This window comes from Silurus meridionalis, chromosome 4 (assembly GCF_014805685.1).
Source record: "Silurus meridionalis isolate SWU-2019-XX chromosome 4, ASM1480568v1, whole genome shotgun sequence".
Taxonomy (NCBI): domain Eukaryota; kingdom Metazoa; phylum Chordata; class Actinopteri; order Siluriformes; family Siluridae; genus Silurus; species Silurus meridionalis.
In genome coordinates this window covers 373,397-380,191 of record NC_060887.1, presented here as the reverse complement: position 1 = coordinate 380,191, position 6,795 = coordinate 373,397, and the positions used below count along the sequence as shown (strand labels likewise).

The 6,795-nt window shown below is 38.3% G+C and overlaps 1 protein-coding gene and 1 long non-coding RNA gene across 3 annotated transcripts in view; one reads left to right on the top strand and one right to left on the bottom strand.

Annotated features, from left to right (window-relative positions):
• Window positions 1–6,795, top strand: part of LOC124384638 (eukaryotic translation initiation factor 4 gamma 3-like) — a 1,295,064-nt gene that overhangs the window by 1,277,796 nt on the left and 10,473 nt on the right. The window lies entirely within an intron of this gene.
• Window positions 5,577–6,482, bottom strand: LOC124384725. 2 transcript variants are annotated; one of them, XR_006925534.1, is made up of 4 exons: window positions 6,390–6,482; window positions 6,184–6,287; window positions 5,946–6,114; window positions 5,577–5,780 (listed from the first exon to the last, which is right to left on the bottom strand). It is a non-coding gene; the product is annotated as an uncharacterized LOC124384725 (long non-coding RNA). The 2 variants fall into 2 exon arrangements; XR_006925533.1 differs by having other exon boundaries at window positions 5,946–6,099.

Genomic DNA, 6,795 nt, shown 5'->3' with positions numbered 1-6,795 from the left:
TCGTTCAGAATCAAGGAATCGTTCATAACCGACTCATCACTACTCTGCATCATCAGTAATGAGCTCCGGGAGAAACTCCGTGTTCCAGGTGGAGGATGAAGACCCTCTGCCGGGATGGAGCGACTGTAAGACCCCTGAAACGGTGACTTTCTAGTCTTTATGGGTTTATTCTCTTTTCAACACCGAGACTCACACTTTAAGAACCACTGAGCTAGGCTAACTAGCCGGCTAACTAATCTTAGCTTCAATAGGTTTCATCCTCAGGTTAAATATTCTACATTTAGTGAGCTATAAATAAATTATAAATATCGTAATAAAGAATAATTGAATGTATTCGTCTTTTGGTCAATTTGTGTCAAATATTCCAAGAAACTAGTTAACACAAAAACAGCGCTAGCGAACCCGGCTAGCATGAGGCTAATGATGATGTTCTCCTACACTATTAGCCGAAAGCTCCATTTCTGCTCACTGCAACATTTCTTTTTTTCATTTTTTCCTGCAAGTCCATGAATTTGATGTTAATGATCAGGATTAGACAATAAATGAGGAACAGATCACTTTTCTTCTCTTCACTCGGTACTGATGCTCCTGATCACCTTTCCACCTGTTTGAGGATTTTATGGGGGATTTGTTTATCAATAATAATTGTAATTACAATAATTATAAATATTGCAACTAGCTATTTTGGTAATCAATTAATCTTATGATTTTTCCCCCCAATTAACTGGATAAAAAACAAACTTATAATTAGATGTTTTGTTTATTATAACTGTATATCATTAATCATACAAAATCATTTAAGTATGAAAGATGAAGCAATTTGTGTAAATCAACATTTGTATTATATTTTACAGATGGCAAGTTGGCAAACATACTTAAAAATCTATATAAAATATTAACTTTTTTAAATAATTTTGTTTAAAAACTACAGTAATTTTGTTTAGTTGTGAAAATATAAACATCTAGAATATATAATAAATAAAATTTTGTATAATAATGAAATGATATGTATACATTAAATATATAAAAATTGAAAACAAGCATTTGAACGTAGTAAAGCCGCAGTAAATCACTTTTTAGAACAGATAAGTTACTGTTGTAGACAAATGCTATAAAAAGAGAATGAAACGGAGAAACGCAGCAAGTTAACAGACTTAATGTATAAAAAAAAGGAAAAATATGCATCAGTGTACAAATGCTGTTATTTACTGCTTTTAGATTTAGTGTTTGTTTGCACCGTTTTAATTAAATCATCATGATGATGTGATCGAGTCGATTGCGCAATCTGATGCTCATGAGTCACGACAGAACAGATCCAGTGTGAGTCCCGGTTACAAACAAACAGTTTACACAATAACACTTCATTAAACTACACCATTTTCACATGATGAGGATCACAGCATTCACTCACAACCAATTTCATTATTGATTAGATTAGTTGTTGCAGCTCTAAAAATAAATAATAAACTCAGTGTTTCAAAGAGAATAAAGAGAGGTGGCAAATTTGGCAAAAGAGAATCTTGACGGCAAACTTTTTAACAGCTATAAAGTGAAATCTATTAATATAAAGTGTGGGTTTGGTCATATGAGGGGATTTCAGTCAGCATCAGGGGTAATTTTGCTGGTGTCGGCATAAAGACTAACAGCAGTGTGTAAGAGCAGTGTCTCTGTTGTGTTACAGCTCCATCAACACTTTAAGTCTCGTAAGGAGCGAGACTGAGAGGAACCACCACACCCAGAGTCCAAACACTTGTCCCTCTAAGAAGTTGGACGCCGACCACGAGGGGCCGCGTAACTATTTAGCATGCCGGAGTCTCGATCGTTATCGGATTTAACCAGGCAAATTGCTCCACCAACTAAGAACGGCCATGTACCACCACCCAGCTCAAGTTCCAGCTGTGGAGGAGAAACCAGCTGCAGCTCAAGATCCAGCTGTGGAGGAGAAACCAGCTGCAGCTCAAGTTCCAGCTGTGGAGGAGAAACCAGCTGCAGCTCAAGTTCCAGCTGTGGAGGAGAAACCAGCTGCAGCTCAAGTTCCAGCTGTGGAGGAGAAACCAGCTGCAGCTCAAGTTCCAGCTGTGGAGGAGAAACCAGCACGAGTTTACAATTCAGTTTAAGCTCCTTCAGCATCTGTGAGTAAAGACCAGATCTACAAGCACACAACATTAACAACAACACACACACACACACACACACACACACACACACACACAAACGCTCAGTTTAATACCATGTGGTTCTATTGATTGTATGTATCTATCTATGTATGTGATTGTATACAGTGGGTACGGAAAGTATTCAGACCCCTCAATTTTTTCACTCTGTTATATTGCAGCCATTTGCTAAAATCATTTAAGTTCATTTCTTTTCCTCAATAATGTACACACAGCACCCCATATTTACAGAAAAACACAGATTTTGAAGAAATGAACTGAAATGATTTTAGCAAATGGCTGCAATATAACAGAGTGAAAAAATTGAGGGGGTCAGAATACTTTCCGTACCCACTGTATGTTTGTGTAGAACGTGTCTGTAATGTTTGTGTGGAACGTGTCTGTAACGTTTGTGTGGAACGTGGCCTACACACATTTCCACCCCCGTTTTGTGTGGATCAGATTTAGTGGTGTCACCGTGATAAACACAAACTTTTGTCATCTCAGTGCGCCAGTGCAAAAGCTTTTCTATCCCAATGTGGGGAAGGAATTAAATACCCTAAGATGAAGTGTTAGCCACAAGAACGAAGAGGTTCAGAAAGATCTTTTTAAACTTCTTGGACGTTGCTGCCACCAAGTCTTACATCATACACAAGGAACTACGACAACAGGAACAATACGGTGTCTGTAGAACAACATGTTGCTCTGCGTGACGTATTGCAGTGAATTTGTTTCTTTTTTTGTCACTCGGTTAAAATCAGACACATTATTCAGGACATTCAGAGCATTAACTCAGAATATTTAGGAAGTGCGGTATTCAGCTGAGGCAAGAACTCTTACATGATGACTTTTTAATGAGATTTAATGTAATGGCCGAGAGTTTAAGGTGTTGGATGTGAAATCCAAAGGGGTTTATTTGTTTCAGCGCAGTGTAAAAGATGCAAAACTGTTTTACATCTCATGATATTTAGACTGAGGGTCTCACCGCCCTGTTTGACAAACGAGAGGATTTTAACATGTGCTGTCACGTGACCACACACGCACACGGCCAAGACTCAGCGATTACCTGCTCCACCCTGTTACATGAAAGCACCAGCACACGGGCCGCAGTCAAAACATAATGTCTCTTATTATGTACTAAATTACTGACAAACAACAACAGATTCAAGTATCTATAAAAAATGTTTCTCATACGTGCATTACATTTACATTAATGTGTTTTTTCCTGAGCTCATCAGTGCAGTATGTTGCATCACTTTCATGCTGTCGTCTATTATGATGTACAATATTAAAAACAACAGCAGCGGATTCATAGATCTTTAAAGAAAATATTTGTACATGCATTACGTTACTGTGTTTGTTTAATGTAATAATCACTTATATCATGATGCTGTCTCATCTGTGGCGGTAGAGGACGATGAGTGGACGTCTCATCTGCGGCGGTAGTGGACGATGAGTGGACGTCTCGTCTGCGGCGGTAGAGGACGATGAGTGGACGTCTGCCTGCGGCGGTAGAGGATGATGAGTGGACGTCTCGTCTGCGGCGGTAGAGGATGATGAGTGGACGCCTGCCTGCGGCGGTAGAGGACGGCGAGTGGACGCCTGCCTGTGGCGGTAGAGGACGATGAGTGGACGCCTGCCTGTGGCGGTAGAGGATGATGAGTGGACGCCTGCCTGTGGCGGTAGAGGACAATAAGTGGACGTCTCGTCTGTGGCGGTAGAGGATGATGAGTGGACGTCTCCTCTGTGGCAGTAGAGGATGATGAGTGGACGTCTCGTCTGCGGCGGTTTGGCAGCACTGGGGTTTGGCTCTGAAGCTGGAAACACACCTGTTCCCCGTCAGAAGAAATGGTTCGATCTGTTTTATAAGGTATGTGCTGTTAAAATGTATAAATGAAAATGATTAAACACAGGTACCATAAACTAAAGGTCTTTATTTGTACAGAGGGAGAAATGTCCAGTGCAGGTCCACGACCAGTCAAAACTTTCCGGTGGACCACAGAAACGTCTTTGTGGATTCCACCCTCCTAAAGTGTTCATTTCAGACTTTCAGGTGATCATCTCTTTCATGTCACGTCACTGTGGACCTGCACAACTATATTTGTGACCACACTCATGTGCTTTAAATGTCCTCTGTCCCCCTAATCATATATAACAATGTTTGCTTTATCTATTCCCATGTCTCATCCAGTTATTAAATAGAGGAACCACTGAGATCATTGTAAAAGGTCTGAATGTTAGATTTTCAATGTTTCTTCTTATTTAGATCTGTAAAAAATACCAAGACTAAAAGGTAAATAAAACCTGTGTTCCACACTCTTTATTGTTCTTTTACCAGGTCGTAAGTGTTCCACCTGCTTTACTCCACTCCTACTGCTGTAGCGCCCCCTACCTCCACCCCCACCATTATACAGCCTGCACTTACATTATCACTGCTTATTCATTATTTTTATATTTTATAGTCATATTGTCTTTTATTGGATTTTCATTATTTTACATGTGCTTTTTTACTTTACAAAGTCACAGTTTGCTGGATCCTTCAGCAACAATTCAGCAGCCAAACCTAATGTAAATGTACCAATGCAGATTCATGTCATTTAAAAAGCACTTCATGTGTCATTATCATCATCAGCATTATTATTATTATGCTTAAATTATAATATACAATATGTGTCTTTACAGCCTGGTAGTCAAAGTCCATCTCCTTCATCCAGTCCTTCATCTGCATCCAGTCCTGCTGTTTCTTCCAGTTCTGCTCCTTTAATTATTTCTCCTGGTGTTTTGAGTCATTCAGAGACGTGTTAATGTTACAGTTTATAAATATTGTTTGCTAATATTATATAGTTGTGTTATGATTCTACATTTGTGGATTTAATATTTGTATCTATTGTTGTTTATTATTAGGTTGTTTTTTTAAACCCACTTTGGAACTTTTATTCATAAATGTTTATATTTATTGTTAAATCCCCTTACTAATATTTACATCATTTGAAATTGTATTTGTATTTTGTGTGTTTGCATTATTATACTTCATCATGTGACATTTTGTAGCATTTTCAGTCATTAAAAATAAAATGTTTTATTGTTTATAGAACAGTGACTCGTAAATTATTCTGTGAACCTGCTGAACCTAATAATAATAATAATAATAATAATAATAATAATAATGTTATTATTATTATTATTATTATTATTAAGTAGAATAAAGTAAACATATAACATTAATACAAACCATGTCCCATATAATGAAAAGAGACTTTTGATAAAATAAGTGTTAAAGTTAAATAAGTACATTAAGAAAACAATGTATACATTTTAAGTACTTTATTATTGCAATTTCCAGCAAAATATTACATCACACAGTAACAAGAGATTTATTTTCATTCACATTCACATGCAAAGAAAAATTAATGAAATGAGGAAAAAAATACAAACAGAAACCACATCAGGAACTTATTGAGCGCCATAACCGACCACGTGACCACTAGGCTGCTTTTCAGGCCAAGTGATGGCGCTACATGCTCTGTACAAGTCTGTGATGAAAATCTACAAATGTTTCACGGATTCTTTCATTCCGTCGTACTTCACCTTCATGGTACAGTAAACATCCTGGTACTGTTTCCACTCCTAAAACACAACCATGGAACAGAGGCGCTTTAAACTTTACATCCATTCAATCAACAAGAAACTCAGCATCTCCAACTAGAAATACAACTTTTCTTCTCTTCAAGTTCATACAGCATGTGGAGGAACTCATCATGTACTGCTTAATGCAAGGAGTTTCCCACTTACTGCCATTAACCTGCTGCACTTCCTGTTAGTCTGAAGAAGCTCTTCCTCTTTCAGCTCAGCTGAGGCTACAGTAAGTCCATGTCTGATACCAGTTTGTAGATCTCTTTCTGTAGCTGAACACTGGACTCCAGCACCTGCTCGTGTTTCTTCTCAGCTTCATCCAGAAGACCTGGAAGTTTTACAAGAAAAAGCTTGTTGGTTTAATTGGCGTCTACACACACATTTAAACACTTGATACCTGTAGTGACTCCTTGCTGTAGGTTACAGTTTCCCTCAGATGATTGTACTGGTACTTCAGGACACTGTGAGTCTCTCACTCCTGCTCACACTCCTAAAACACTGCTATGAGGAAGAGGATCACGGATTCAGTCATTAATGTTCACATCCACAATGAGACTCTTCATTCGGCTGTACAATCATTTACACCAGGATTACGTTTCTCACCTTGGTGTTGATCACACACTCTCTGTGTGTCTCACTGAGCCGTTCCTCCAACTCCATCACTCTGTCCTCCAGGTTGGACCTCTCGCTGTCCACCGGTACACGGACAGCAGACTGCAGTTCACTGGAAGTATTTAATGTTTTTTCTGATGAACACAGAACAAATCAGCAGCCTCTGTGGTGATATTTCACTTATTGTTCTCTATAAAAATAAATGTGTGGTAGACTTATCACCATGTGTTCTCACATTCATAAATATACACCCAAAAAGTGTAGAATAATCACACAGATAGATAAAGTAACATCACAAAGATTTGAGTGAGAAAAATACATTTAAAAGTCTTCTTATTTCAGCTGCTACCGTTAGGGGGCGCCACAACGTCATATTTTTCTACACTACCCTGATTTA